The following is a 16,382-nucleotide window of genomic DNA, read 5'->3' on the forward strand; positions in this document are numbered from 1 at the left end:
TTGCTGGAAACTGCATACAACAACAACAACAAAATGCTTTGAATTGAGTTGAAAATTAAAAAAAAAATTTGAATCTAGATGTAACTTCTAACTTAGCAGGTAATTTTCGTGTTTTAAATAAGACATAATACAAAATATTATTGTAAATTTTTATAAGATTTTAAAAAGCAAAGATGGTCGATACTCCGATCACTCAATCTGATTTTTATTTTAGTAATGAAAATGCCCTTTCCGATTCAATTGATGCGATTGGAATCGTCTTTAATACATTTAAGAGAAGACAGATGTTATGTTTTTTTCACTTGTAGCCTGGAAGATTTCGACTACGTTTTCGAGATTGTAGTACTTGTTTTGCTCTCTAGTATTCTTGATTTGTCTACTTCGTCTGCTTTAATAGCGGCATCAAGCTTATAACCCGATAATTCGGCAATTCGTTTGGCTTTAATAATCAGGTTTATGAAGAAAAACTTCATACTTGCAGACTTCGTACTCGCTTGTATCCTTGCCCAATTTGCACAATCTGGCGTTACGCATTTATTGAAGCTACTGGGCATGGTTAAAAATTAAGACAGCGTAAGCACAATTATTCCATAAAGGTTCTGACAAGTAAAGAATTTTCAGAGTCCTGACACAAATAAGCTACGTATTGATTATCGACCATTCGTGACATGCCATAATGAGCAAAAATTAAAAAAAAAACTAATAAGTAGGTTTAAAATTAATGAATACAAATGTATTCTGACAGTTTATGTGTTAATTATACTTTCTATTTGCAAAATTTCTTCAACCTTAACACAAAATAAGAAAAAAGTGAACTTTTAAGAAATTTGTGGGATTTCCTGGGATGAGAAGAATTTCCCGGGTTATAAAAACAACCGGGATCCCGGGATCTCGTTTGAGAAACCCTAATTGTAATAGACTTATCACACCATCCTTAATCTAGAGGATTAAATAATTTCTTACGTTTTTATTGTATTCGTCTACATTAAAATTAAAATTATTGATTTATTGACTGATATTTTATTACTGTTTCTCGGCTAAATTTAATATTAGTGACATATATAGTAAAACCTGTCCAAAACAAAACTTGAGATTCCGGTTTACACAGGTTTTATTGTATAATTTTACACAGAAAAATAATATAAAATTTAAAAAATCTTTTAGGAAGTTGAATTTGAATTAGGAAAGTGCGTGTACAACGCAAATGGTTGCATCAGATCATAAATATTAATTAGCATGCGTAACTTAAGAAATCACGTTACGTTCTTCTAATGTGCATTAATCGATACTTAACAGATATAGATGGGTAGTGACTGCTGTAATTTATATGAAACAAAATGGAAAACACTACCGCTGAATGTGTCTGTGGTGAATGTACCTTAGATTTTTACACGAACGTACTCACTTTCTTTGGAATTCATTTAATAGTTGATATAAAACAATCAAAGAGGACTTATTTAAAAATTTATACGTATGTAATTAATATACTTTTGTGGCAAGCTTGTCTTCGTAATGCAATTTATATATTCTTACCAAGAGATCATCCCTTTCGTAATTATGCAGACATCAATTCGTATCGATTGAAGAAGTACAGCATTGTATTTTTTGCTCTTTCAGTGTTCTTCTTGGTCGTTGCATTGTTTCAAATGTACTTTATCGCCTCAAAAGGAAAGGATATTTTGTATCTTTTAAATATGGTATTCAATAATTGTTTATTTAAAAAATGCGCAAAGAGTGATATATGGAAGAGAAGGATTTTTTACATTTTCTCATTTCTTTACTTATTTTTTTCTGTCCTATTTTGCAAAAGGTATATTTACCACAAGAGAATTATATCAGGAAACACTACTTTACCTGTGATATTTCATATTATTTCTACCTTTGTTATGAATTTAGAAACTCTGTATGCGTTAGGTATTATGTTATACTGTGCAGCATTGGCCATTCACCTAATTATCCAATTCTATAAAATAGTCTGTTGTTTACGTTCTGTCCTACAAGACACCATAGTCTGTAATCCCAATCAATTAATTTCTTTAAAAACATTAATTAATGTATATATTGACTTGTGTAGAGGGTTAACTAAATCAGGAGCGATAATTGGTTTTATAATAGCAATTATATTGAGTACAAGTTTCATTTTATATTTTCTTCTCGTCGCCTATATATTATTTATAAGTATGGAAAATACTTTTAAAGAAATATGGTTTTCTCTAGTAATTTTATCCTTGCTCCTCTTCATTATCTGTTGGACTTGCGGAAAAATCTCTATATTGGTAAGTTTATATATTCTATCTTGTAACACTATGCTGTAACATATAAGGCTCTTACTCCTTCAGTAATTAATAATAAACTTGAAAGCGTGAGGTTCTTATATTATAATTGTAAGAAATTGCGATTTTTTTTATTATAATTTACAGAAAATTTTAATCGTAATGAGGCAGTTTAACGTTTATTGAAAGGTTGATTAAGATTAGGTTCTGCCAAAGGAGATGGGGGACAACAGGAATTGGATATTGTGGAATAAATAAGTTGTTGTTGTCGAAACCGTGTTGTTATTTATGTTTGTATACTGGCACAATGAAGTGACCTTTTTTCTCAACACTTGGCAAGTTTTCAATCTTTATTCAGTTAGAACGCCGTGCTACACATTTGCGTTTCGGGTATTCACCCCTCTTCAGCTAACTCACTTCGATACGGACACCTAACTAGTACTGTACATAGCAGAACTTTAGACTACATAAATGCTTTCTTTTTTCCTTTTTATTTACAATGACACAAGCGGCTTTCTTAATTTTTAACACGCAGACAAAGTAATTGACAAATAGTACGAATTAAAACAGTTACATAAAATCATGCCCCTCTTATTCGTTCTTCTAAGCGTATTCTCGTAAAAGTGTTTGTTGTTGTTGTTGTTGTTGTTGTCTACCTGAATAAAGATTGAAAACTTGCCAAGTGTTGATAAAGAAGGTCACTTCATTGTGCCAGTATACAAACAAGAATAAATAAGTTATAAGAAACGTTTTGAGGTCTCCCTAACTCTCTAATTAGAGATAACTCATTAGGCATTTCTTACAAATTATTCATTCCATTGTATTCCTTGTGCTTAAAAATTCTTTATTTTTTGTTATAATTTATATTAAAAGTATAATACAAATTTTTTAACATTGGTTTGTTTTTGAATATATCAAATTCTTTAAAATGATGTCAGAGACGAAGAGAGAGATGCAAGGCTCTTCTTGATCTCTTGAATTAGATCCGTCATAGAGGATTAGCTAGATTAAGCCTCTTGTCTTAGGGGTGAAGGCAAGAAAAGTAAATTGCCCCTAACACCAGGGAGGTAGGGCCCCAATACAATGTTTGTTTTACTTCCTTTATTTTCGTATAATAATTTAATTTTCCACGGGCTTCAATTTGTACTTTATTCCAGGCCTCCCGTTATCCTCTATAAAACTTTTCTTTACCTTTATTAATGATGGATTACACTTATTATTAGCTCTGAAAAACTTAATGATAAATCTATTTGATTATTAATAACCAACATTTTATAGCACGTTAAGAACGCTAGAGAATGCATTCATGCCGAATTACGAAACGCAAATTCTAATGTACGCACGGTATGTCGACGATGTGGTTATCTTATGGAAAGTCAAACCCAACTTACAACAATTCTTAAAGGACATTAATGACAACAAGTTCGGCCTCGAGATTGAACTCGAGCAAGAAAGTGATAAGCGCATACACTTTCTGCATTTATCTATACAACTTGACAGCAAAGGGGATTTTCGCACTAAAGTATACAGAAAGCCTACGTACAACCCGATATTTATCCCATGGAATTCGCACGACCCGCCAACTTACAAACTAGCTGCATTCCGGGCACTCATCGCACGAGCTTACTCACACTGCAGCAGTACCCAAGACAGAAACGAAGAGCTGTGTTATATCAATAAAATAGCTAAGAGGTATGGGGTTAATATTAAAGCTATTACTAACCAAAGTAAGACAAGTAGCAAGGTGCGAAACGTACATAATACAGAAGAGTTCACACTGATGGAATATAAGGCCTCACTGAGCAGTGTCTATAGGAGAATAGGAGCAGCTACGAATAGAAGAAAAATATACAAAAGGAATCCTACTATTTATCAATTGCTAAGGGCAGACAAAGATGGCGTAGACAAGAACGCTCTTCCGGGGGTTTACAGAATCCCTGTTACAGACACGCGGAGGCAGAATATGATGTTCTACATCGGAGCTACCGGAAGATCCCTCAAAGAAAAGATGGCAGAACACCAGAGAAACATAAGAAGCGAACAACCGTGCACAGCGCTGGCGACTTACGTCTTAGCTGACCCCCAAGAGGTCAAATCTGAATGGGACCGAGCCAGGTTGATACAAATAGTTCGCGACAAAAAGCACTTCCGGTACGCCGAAGCCTGGCATATCTGCGAAACAAGCCAAAAAGGATTAGCTATCAACTTCCGAGATGCAAGCAAAGTATCGGCAGCCTGGCGAGCAAGTATATTATGAACGTCAAGAACGATGGACAGAGGCAACTTACTTAAGGGCAGAAAACTTAAGTTAATGTATTTGCTAAACACATTATGTATGTTTGGTATTTTACGTCTGTATTTTATTTTTATCTTTATTTTATTTTTACTCGTATTTTATATCTTGAACATCATATTTTTTAACGTTCTAATAGCTACTGTGGTTATATAATGACAACCGTTATGTAGAGATGGCGTTATTCCAGTAGAATATCCTTTTTAAAAAACGTTCCAAAACGCTTGTATCGTTTATTCAAGTTCGGAGTTCGATTTTTTTCTGTATTTCTTGAGAAAAGTCATTGAATATGACCGAAAACGTTTGAATTTAATAAATACGGCTGCATATTTAAAGGTTTTCTTCAGTGTGTTTAGTTAGTAAGAAATTGCAGTCTACGATGAGTTATAGCACGAAACTTATTGTGGATCTCTGACATAAAATAATTCAAATAAATTGAACGATTAATTTAAAGAAATCAATTAAATTTGATTTTATATTATATCCTCAAACTATAAATTTTATTATAATCTTATTTTAGAAGAATTTTAATGTAAGAAGTATGTGTTTAAATTGATTTGAATTAATGACATATGGCAATGCAATCCGAGGGCAATCTGTCAAGGAGATGCTTCCTGAAAGGATTTTCTATAAGAAAATCCTTTCAGGAAGCATAGAAATAACTGACTCCTATTGAGGCATTATGAAAAATACGTTTCGGGAGTACTTTCTATGAAAAATTGACCCGTATTTAAGTGTTAGATAGATTAAGAGAAACCCAAAAACCTCACTTTTTCAGCCAGTGTTGGGTGGATTTTATGGATATTATCCAATCAGACATTGGAGGGACACTAGATTCGACACGAAGACATAATTACAACAGAGATGGTGGGAAAGTTTATTCAATAAAAGCTTTAAAAAATCCAATTGAATTGAGTTTATATTGCACTTAAATTGGTTCAAAGGGTGTAAAAATGTATCAAGTTTTTTTAAGTTACAATGTATCTTACAAATACAAAAATGCGAAAATCTTCCACTACACATGGAAAAAAGAGAAAAACACTCAAAATACTCGAAGATATTAATTTTAAACAGAAAAAATTCTGTTTAAAATTAAAATAAAAAATACTAGACTAATTGGGCTATTTGAAAATTGCAGACCTATACATTCCCATTGTCGCCCCGTCTGTTTGTCTATCGAGAACGAATTTATATAGATAAAAATCGAGACTAGAAATAGAAAGCTTAGGAGCCGGTGGATCCCATTAACTATATAAAAACTTCCGGTCTTGATCTGATCTAATTAAGAATTGCAGCTCAGCATTGTGACGATGTCACAATAAATAATTGTTCGTTCATTTTATATTTTTAAAAATAGATACTAGAATTATTTTAAAATGTTATTATAATTTAAACGTTTACAGATACACAGTCCTTATCAATACATATGCCGTTTGTCTTCTCAAGAATTGTCTGCAGAAGATATGAATGCGGTAAGTTTTCTTTGAAAATTTCTTTAAAATAATTAAATTACTAAAAATTAAGCACACAAAAGATCTTCATGCAAAACAGTAATAATTTAAATAATATCTTTAATTTAATTTAATTAATTGTCTTTCTTACTATTTCCTGAAGAGCAATCTTTACTAAAGATTAAGTTTTAATTATATTTATACATATAATATAATTAAAACTTTGTGCCTATATTAAAAGGAAAGAACCCATATAACGATGAAAAACGAAAGAGAGAAGATAAACTTAATTAAGTAATAGAAGGATCATGATGAAGATTAGTTTCTTCTAAATTTTCATCATGATCATTCTGTTCTTTAAGAATGGCAAAACTCAATAGAAGGAACTCGAAATCCGAGTGATAAGTCTTGAACCATTCATTATATAGAAGCATGAATGTTTAGTGAATGGTCTCGCTAAACAAGTAATATCACTCGAAATCTTCAGTGCATAGATGGTGATAAATAACTCGTTACTAATTACTCTGGTTGGAAATTAGGAAAATGATTTCTATTGGAAAATAGCGTAAAGCAACATTCTGCACTGAAAATTTCCTGGGATTTTTTCCCGAATTAGATCTTGGATCCTCCAGAGCGGTATGCTATGCTTTAAAAGGATTAAGAAGTATTGTTTAGGGCAAAGTTTTTCGTCTTTCACCCATGAAAGATGCTAAATACCTAGATAACTCTAGAAAATTTGTAAATCTATAATAAAAAATTAATTTTAAAATTCGTTATAGGTTTTTCAGATAATGTATATCTCTGGGAGAAATGAAATCGGAATAACTTTTTTACAGTCCAAAGTTTTGAGTAAGAAAACTTTATTAAAAGTATGTTTATGATTATTAATTATTTATTATTTTTAAAATGTAGAAATATTCTATTAAGCATTAAGATTCTAATTATAATAAATTTAATTTTTATTGTACAATAAAACATATTATAAAATAAATGAACAGCGCTAATTGCTCTAGTTGAATGCATTTTAACTTTAAAAAAACTTAAATAAAATAGAACAAAGGCATTGCTTCTGTTTTATGTATTATTTAAAAACATTTTTATGTATAAATAATGATTATAAGTCTATTCTGAAAATTTCTATTGAAATTAATTTGAGAGAGATGTTTTCTGATAAACATCCCTCTCAAGTTAAGTTCCACAGAGAAATTTGTGGAACTTAACTTGAGAGGAACTTTGTGGGAAATACATTTTAAATACGAGCAATTATTTATTATAACATCGTCACAATGCCACGCTGCAATTTTTAATCACTAAGCTCTCAATTTTAGTAATGTCTCGTCCCTATACATCATACTTTTCCTATTAACAAAAGATTCATGATAGTCATATATCTAACTCTGTTCTGGAAAAAATTTTCATTTGAAATAATGTAATTTCTAGTATAAAGCAGACGTTCGCATATAGTTAATTGGGGCCTCCTGCCTCTAAGCTTTCCATATCTGATCTCGATATTCATCTATCTATCCCGTTCTCGAGATTAAGGAAGGAAAGACAGACAGGTACTAGTGAGAATTTACCGGTCTGCAGTTTTCGAAAATTGCATTTCAATTAAGAAAGTTAACTGTCCTGGACCCTTTTTCATAAAAATGACATATTAATAGCTGTAAGACTTATAATACTTGTAGCTTGTTACTAATCGGGCATCATACTTTACCTGTTAACTCTTCTTAACAGGAAAAGAATAATATACAGGAGTAAGACACTACCAAAATCAAGAGCATTGTGCATCGAAAAGAAAAACATTGCAGCCCGGAATTTTGACGTTGTCACAATAAATAATTCCTAAATATTAGTAACTTAATACAGTCTACAAGACATATATAATACTTGCAGCTTGTTACTTATTATAAGTAACTTATGCAGGTGAAATTGCTTAATAGTGGCTTGTAACTTGTGATAATGCTTTATATTCAACACATTTTGCTTGTAATTTGTTACTTGTAAAAACTTGTAACAATTACAAGCACTAGTCAATAGGGTCTGAAGTACTTAAACAGTAACGTTAATTTATACAGGCCTACTTGTACTGTACTGTACATATAAATTTTGAATTTTGGTAACTGAAAACGGAAAAATGGTATAATGTAACTTCTCAAGAGCTACAAAATAAAATTTAAGCAATTTAAATTTGAATTATTACAAATTATTTGAAATAAAACGAATATATTTTATTAAAAGAGTGAAAATAGAAAAATTATCAATTAGAAATTTATATTATAACCAGTTGCGTAACTTTTCCAGCCAAAAAATTTTTTTAATTCTGGAGGCGCCATATACTGTAAGGTCTCGTTTTATGCGGTGGATACGTTCTACAGAAAAGCGCATATAAAAAATTCGCATAAAAAAAGACTTTACTTGCCTTGAAAAAGTAGGGATACGTTCCGTAATTTTCTAAAATCGCATAAAACCAAAACAACGAGTTAAAATTAACTTAAAACCGCATAAAAAAGTTTGCAGAAATTAAAAGAAATAGGCTGCTTAATAAATTACTTCGAATGTCTGAAAGAAATTCATATAAAAGCTTAAAATAAACTTGTATTCAAACTTAATTCAGTTTATTTTATTGAAAAGTAATACAAGGGGAATCCCCGAATTGCAAAAGCTCACTCTAAAAACAAATCACTGACATCTGGATGTGAAGAGTTAATTAAAACCCCTTTAGTTCCTCGCCCGAGTTAACTCGGGCAGGTTACATAGCGTTACATAAAACACGGTCCTTAAGGCCATTTTTGAAATTTTTTTTTTGAATTTTTGGAATGTTTTTTAAGTCTCCAAATTTTTTAAAAATATTTAAAAATATACGGCCAGCTAGTGTTCACCCTACTTTAAACCCTTGTCCTCCCGCGACGTCTATGAGAATGCCCCGGGAAATCCAACTCCAGCTGTGTTCAAGGTCATCCAGATGTGTAAACAATGACTCATCGGTGTTAAATTTCACAGAAGGGCGAGACAAAGGAAGTTAAACTTTGAAGCTTTTTCTTCAAAATTAACGCATTTCTTTCGTTTTTTTTCAGTTTTAAGTATTTTTTATGTTTAATTACATTTATATCAAAAATTGCTAGGAACTAAAGCGATTAAGGTAGATCTAGCTGTCCTTTACATCCATAAACGTTATATGTCAGTGGAACAAATGGAGTGAGCTTTGAGCGTTCCACGATTTTTGGAGACTGTCTATACGCGGGCTTCCTAAACAAGCCTATATGTATGTTTGTCCAAGAAATTTTTGGATGAAATACAAACCGCACAACTTCAAAATCGCATAAAAATAATCCGCATAAAAGGAGACCTTACAGTATTATGATATTTTATTTTAAAAATTCATAATTAATGCTTAATTATGAAGGTAGAGACGTTTCATAAGAAATTGTAAGTGCTAATAATGAGTAAAATCTTCATTAAGTCTAATCCCAATTGAGATATGATACCTGACCCCCTCTATCACCCCATTCCCTTGACCTTTAATTATCAAAATTTAGCATATAATTTTTTCTAATATACAGACCTCCCTGCAAAATTTCGACAAAAGACACAGGAGTTATTAATCTTCTAACAGGGTGAACAAAATTGTGCTCTACGCATACAGTAACATACGTACTGTACAGTACTGTACAAGAAAAAACAAATTAGAATTTTTTGCATTTCTGGATGTTTTAAGGTCCCATGAGTCAGAAAATGTAAAAATCTTTCATTCGGATTCATTATTTTCCCTGCTGTTATGTAACAGCAGGCAAAGTAATGAATACCAATCAAACAAACGAAAACTCCAACTACCTTAAAATAACATGGACTCTTCCGAATAATGCAGCGCCCACATGCGACTTAAAAGTGAACTAGAGGTGTGACTGCGCTTATACTAGTTACTTCGATGTTACGACTATTAGAATAAATTTATTCTTGAAAGAAAAAAAAAAAAAAGAAGAAAGCTGAAGGGAAACAAATCACAGGAGGGACAATTACCCTTTCTACTTATATAGAACACTTATATATTTATTTACGTTTTAAAGAAAATAAAAATAAAAGAAAATCAATTTGTCTATCCACTTTAATTAAAATGCCTCAATGTCCTTTTCTTACTAAACTATAATTTTCGTCTACAATTACGTATCTTCTAATATCAGGACTTATTATACTGGTTTTACAGATAATGCTACAAAGTTTTACAGAAAACAGTTTTTTATTTTATTTAATATACCGTGTTTCCCCGAAAATAAGACAGTGTCTTATATTAATTTTTGCTCTGAAAAATGCGCTAGGTCTTATTTTCAGGGAATGTCTTATTTTTTCCAGGAAGAATAATTCACATTTATTATTGAACAAAAAAATTCCCAAGTCGAACTTAAACGAGAGTGACGTATATCCGGTGTGTCGAACTGTCGCCTTTTTATAGCGTCAACATCGGACTCGATGACCAATTAGTGCTTACTGAACCGTAGCACTATGCAAATGTCATGTGGCGTGATTCCCGGCCGACCAATTAGCCATCACCAGCCGTAACGTTATGCAAATCTGTGATTCCCAAGCCATAGTCTTATGCAAATCATGCCGTGTGGCGTAATTGTCTGCTGACCAATCAGTGGCTGTACTTTCAAAAAGCCAACGGCCACTTTCAACCATCTGTCCATGACCGTTACAACTAAAAAAACTTTGCTAGGTCTTACTTTCAGGGGGAGGTCTTATATTTCGCAATTCAGCAAAATCTGTGCTAGGTCTTATTTTCTGCGGATGTCTTATTTTCGGGGAAACACGGTACCTATACAGGTATATTAAATAAAATAAAATTTATACGTTAAAATTCAGACGAAAATTTATAGTTGTCTATCCACTATTTATGGAAGGAAAATACGAAACCTAAACAATCAAACATAATTTCATAAGCCAAACAAATATTAAACATCAAAAGCAGGGGGTGGCCCGGAAGTCAGTTAACCATTTTTAAATACGATCTTGCTATCTAATACCCATATTAAAGCATTCTCTAAGAATTTCGCAAAGGGAAAAAACAAAATTATCCTAAACACAGTTTACGCAAATTTCACGAATGCAACAAACGAACGCGGTTAACTGACTTTTGGGCCCCCACGTTTTTAATTTACATTTATATTTTAAAATTAAGTGTTTAATAATTTTATAACTTACGTATTTATTTTATATGTTTAGATTCTAAGCTGTTTCATTTCAATTTTATTATTTATGCTTCAAGCTAAACAGTTTCTAACTACAAAAATTTCTACCAATAAAAAATGTAAATATTTTATCTTTAACTTTATATATATATATTTAATTATTGTAGTTAAATAATTTTTAAATTTTATTTTTCAAATATTGTAATTAAAACTATATTTTAGGTAATAAATAATTGTAGTTAAACTGACCCCAGAATAAGTTGTTTCATTACAAAATTTAATCAGGTATAATCTTATAATTTAAATACAATTAAATTTTTAAAAAATTCTTTAATTAATAATTTTATTTCAGGTTTCGACTAAAAATTCTGTTTCAACTTCCGAATAATGGTGAACACGATCGTGAAAGACTGAAATTTTTAATTTTTATAAACGCCTGCAGATGGTATTAAAATTTTAAGTACAATAAAACCTGTGTAAAACGGACTCGCACGGTACCGGCACGGTACGGTATTTTTCCTGTTTTGGCAGATTTCCTTTTTAAACAGAACATTTCGAAGAATTCTTCCCCTTTAGGAAGGTTTCGTTTTGAAGGGTTTTACTGTATTAAATATTTAACGCAATCTGCTGGAGATCGAGTGCATTACCTCGGCCTTACAGAAAATTCATATATTATTTTATTTAAAAAAATAATAATGTAAAATAAATAATGAACGGCGAAATAAAATTCAGAACGCTTTATTAAATAAAAAAATTCTGTCAAATTTATTTTATAGTGTACCTCAAACATCTGAGCAGTGGCCACTGATGGAAACGTAAAAACTGACTGTTGTTTGGAGGTGGTCGTTGTTCGGAGATTATTTTGTACGCAGGTTGCAACAGTTGCTCTAGGGAAGAGATTTGATGACAATTTAAAATCGGCATATAACCCGCAACTCCTTTTAAATCGACTTCAAACACAGATAATCTGCGTATTATAAGCACAATAAGATGGTAAATATGGATTTATATAAGAAATTTTGCACTCACAAAACTCATAATAAGCTTATTTGATGCAGCAAAATTAATTATAAGATTTATAATTTTTTCTTTGAGCAATCAGTTCATTTTTATACGTTACAAACATGTCAAACATGAGAAAAGCATATTTTACAATGCCATACATGCAATACACGAGCCTGCACACACACACACACACACACACACACACACACACAAAATAGAGTTTATTTATATCGTTGATGTATTCTGCATTTTCTTTTTGGCTGCAGAAAAGTTTTTCTTTGCAGTTATAAATAGCACTTTCTGATTAGGGCCACTGATAAAACCGCTGTATTATGATTGATGGGTCGTGTTTATTCTTTAATGGAAGTAATGCGTCACAATAAACGTGAAGGTTTTTCCTTTTTGTTGTTATTCATTAATCATTTACTTGTAAACTTATGTAATTACAATTACTTTTCTCTTCCAAATCAATTCTACTCGAAAGAGAGCAAAATTTCCACCGTACATTTGAAGAATACATTGTAAAATTCGATTGAAAGATTATATTTTATACGAAATTACATTTGAATGATAATAAATAATAAAAACAATGTACAACATTCGTTTAATTTGTAAATTGCTGCTTTAATCTTAATATGATCATATTATGGAATGATGTAGAACAAAAGACGATAAACAATCTACAATTCATAAAATCATCACTAGATGGCGCTATAAGTTACTCAGCATTAAAATAGAAATTGTACTGAGTTGTAAAACATAATGAATTAAATATTTAAAATAATAAAAATAAAATAAATACATTAAATGTTAAAAATTAGTTTTTGTAAGAAAAAGAAATTAAATTTTTATTTAAACTATAATATCCATTATAATTATTATCCTTTTCTTCTTCCCTCATCTCTCGAATTTTTATAATGCCATTGTGCACCCGTTATAAAAAGATCTTTAGGTTTTTATTTAAAAATCTTGGATTTTCTTACTCTAAATTTAGATACAGTTTAAGTAAATTAATAAAGAAAATTCATCTATGGCCACTCATCAATATAACATTAGTCTAGATTAGGTAGAGATTTACAACTGAAAAAATTATATATTTATACATTTAAATGTGTTATTGCAGTGACCACCAGCTTTTTCCTTTACCTACCAATACAAGGGTTCTTCGATATCCTTTGTGTGGTACGGTACGTTTTATCAAGACCCCACACGCACAGAAACCAGCACCCTGTTGGTGCGTGTAAACTGGGTTAGGAATTAATGCATATACGTTGACCTTGCGCATCCATATTGGATGGAAAATGTGAAATTTTATAGGAATTAATAAAAGTATTATTGCGTGAGCGGCTACATATACCAGATTATGTCCCGAGCCTTCTAATTAGAGAATATCTCAACGATAAATTGATAATAGATATGGCATAAATCCTCTAGAAGTTACTTTCCTCAAAACTCATTAATACACGCGTGACAGTTTGCATTGGGCATTATGAAATAGAGAAGTTTTGGTGATGCTGTACATTATGAGTGGATGCGATGGTGTTTTAAGTGGTGATTTATCTAGAACAAGTAGTATCGGTGCACTTTAATAGAATTTTCGTAGAGATAATGAGATGGACTGTGTGGAGAAGGTGAGAGAAATATTGCATTTTAATATAGTATATTTAAGCACCTGTGAATAACCAGTGCCTAAATGGAGTAAAAACTCATTAGAATAAGAGCAAAAATTTGTAATTATCTTTTTAATTTATTTAATTTAAAATATATGCTCTCCATCTCAAATTAATAGTATTTTGATCCTGTACATCATACTTTTTCTGATAACCACAGAATCATGCCGTCATCTTTTTAACTATTGTCTCCGTTCTGGGGAAACCTTTTAAATTGAAATCACGTGACTTACGGTTAATATTTTCAGTTCGTACATAATTAATCGGGGTCTTCTGTCCCCTAAAATATCCATATCTGTTGTCGACTTTCATCTATCTAACTCCGTTCTCAATATTAAGGAAGGATAGACAGACAAACAGTTAGACGACAGTGGGAATTTATAGGCCTACAATTTTTTCAAATTATATATGAACTTGTCTAACACCTTTCTAAATACATGGAGATATTAACAAGTATAAATGACATATACAGTATATCATTTGTACTTATTAAAATAATTGGTATCCTTAAATTTTTTGGAGGAAAAAGTACAGAAACCTGTGTAAAACTGAAATCACAGGCACTCAATATTTTTTCCGGTTTGGCAGGTTGCTTTTTAACATAAATAATCGCTTAGTTTCGAAGAATTTTTCCATTTAGACAATTTGCCATCTTATTCCATTGCCATCTTCCGTTCCATTTTCGACAGGTTTTATTGTAGTAAATTAATAATAGAAAATTGCAAATAATAAGTCATAAACTTTCTTTTATTTGAATAAAATAATTAGTTTTAAATTTTCAGCCATCATACAAAAATGTTTTATGGACTTTTTATAAATTATTCTCTACATAACAATTTAATTAAACTTAGAAATTCTTTAAAAATAATACAAATTAATTTTGCTGTCTTCTCGTATTTTTTTTTTCAAAGAAAATGTCAACTTTTCCATTGTTAAGCGTGTATCCTGCAGTTGAAAAGGATTAAGAAGACAGTAATTGGGCTGCAATTTGAAAAAAAAAATTGTAGACCTATAAGTTTTCACCGTTGTCCGTCTGTCTGTCCTTCCCTAATCTCGAGAACGGTGTGAGATAGATAAAAATCACGACCAGATACGGAAAAGGTATGGAAATTAGGTTCTAATTAAGTATATAAGAACTTCCAGTCTAGACCGAAAATCACGTTATTTCAATTCAAAAAGTTTTCTGTAAATGGAGTTACAGTATTTGATACAGTATGACTGACACGACACTGTTGTTATCAGGAAAAGTATGATGTACAGGAGCAACCCACTACTAATTATAGATCGAGAGCATATATTTTGAATCAAATAAATTAAAATATGATTAAAATTTGCAGCCCGGCATCGTCTTATTTGTATTATTTTTTTTAAAAAAACACATTCTGTATCTTCGTATTTTATAAGCTTTTATGAGAAATTTTATAAGCCAAGATAAGAATTAATTTCTATATGAAATAAAGAAATATTAATTAACTAATTTTTGCGAAAAGTATTTCGAATATAAATAATATTATAGAAATTGTATATCCAACAATAAGTAAAATAAACGGACTGAACAGATCTTCCATGGATAATGGTTTAACATCTCGATAGTGAATATATTTATTAAGAGATTTAGATTTTGCTAGTTCATCATTTAACAGCTTTTCTACTATTCCACTCTCGAAAATCCTTAATATCCTGCAAGAAAAATAACAAAACAAAAGTAATTTATTTAAAATTATTTAAAGAAAAAACAATTAAACATGGCTTACATCGTATTCATTCGATGTCTATAAGATAATCTCTTAGGGATTCCAAATGCTGCCACGTTAGAAAATATCGAATCTTTCGAAAGTATAAACTTGTTTCTTCCTAATTTATTAGCTAATTCTTTAATGACACTGCTGTCTTCTATAAAAATATAATTTTCTTTAAGAACTCTCTTCATTCCTTCTTCGTAAGAAAGTACAAGACTTGAATCCTTCTTCCGAATTTCATTGTTTATAATTTTTGCTGCTCCTCGTTTCGAATGCTAAAATGTGAATTAAATAAGAGAATATTTATTTGTTATTTAGTGTAAATATTTTAAAAATTCAGTTTAAATCTTCTTACCGTTAGTATGTTGTCGACACCGCCCATTTTCAACGTCCCACAAAGGAATTTGCCATCAACGACGTCAGATTTTAATTCTGCGAATGTTGTTGGGACGTATTCGAATTCCGGGTATGTTAAGAAAGAAAATAGACATTCTGTATATCCGTAACCTATAACTAAAATTGCTAACCACCAAAATCCGATCACGATCTGCAAAGAATGGTGCTTTATCTTCCGTAAATCGCCTCCTATAAATTCAAAAAAGGAGAAGCTTCTGTTTAAATATATTTGAATTGATCAACCAACGTTTAAAATATATATATATTATTAAGTTATTTCTAAAAATAACTAATTGCTAGGGCCTTAATAAGAGATAGGACTCCGAGTCACTCGAGGTAGGGTCGAGGAATAAAGAGATGCGTTCTTGGAGG

At 31.0% G+C, this 16,382-nt stretch overlaps 1 long non-coding RNA gene across 1 annotated transcript; it reads left to right on the top strand.

Moving 5' to 3' along the window:
- Window positions 1–6,828: 6,828 nt before the first annotated feature.
- Window positions 6,829–11,485, top strand: LOC111628201. The gene is made up of 3 exons (XR_002757134.1): window positions 6,829–6,886; window positions 11,278–11,319; window positions 11,423–11,485. It is a non-coding gene; the product is annotated as an uncharacterized LOC111628201 (long non-coding RNA).
- The last annotated feature ends 4,897 nt before the right edge of the window (window positions 11,486–16,382 follow it).

This window comes from Centruroides sculpturatus, unplaced genomic scaffold (genome assembly GCF_000671375.1).
Source record: "Centruroides sculpturatus isolate CEXI.00-Female unplaced genomic scaffold, Cexi_2.0 scaffold505, whole genome shotgun sequence".
In the NCBI taxonomy this organism is placed as follows: domain Eukaryota; kingdom Metazoa; phylum Arthropoda; class Arachnida; order Scorpiones; family Buthidae; genus Centruroides; species Centruroides sculpturatus.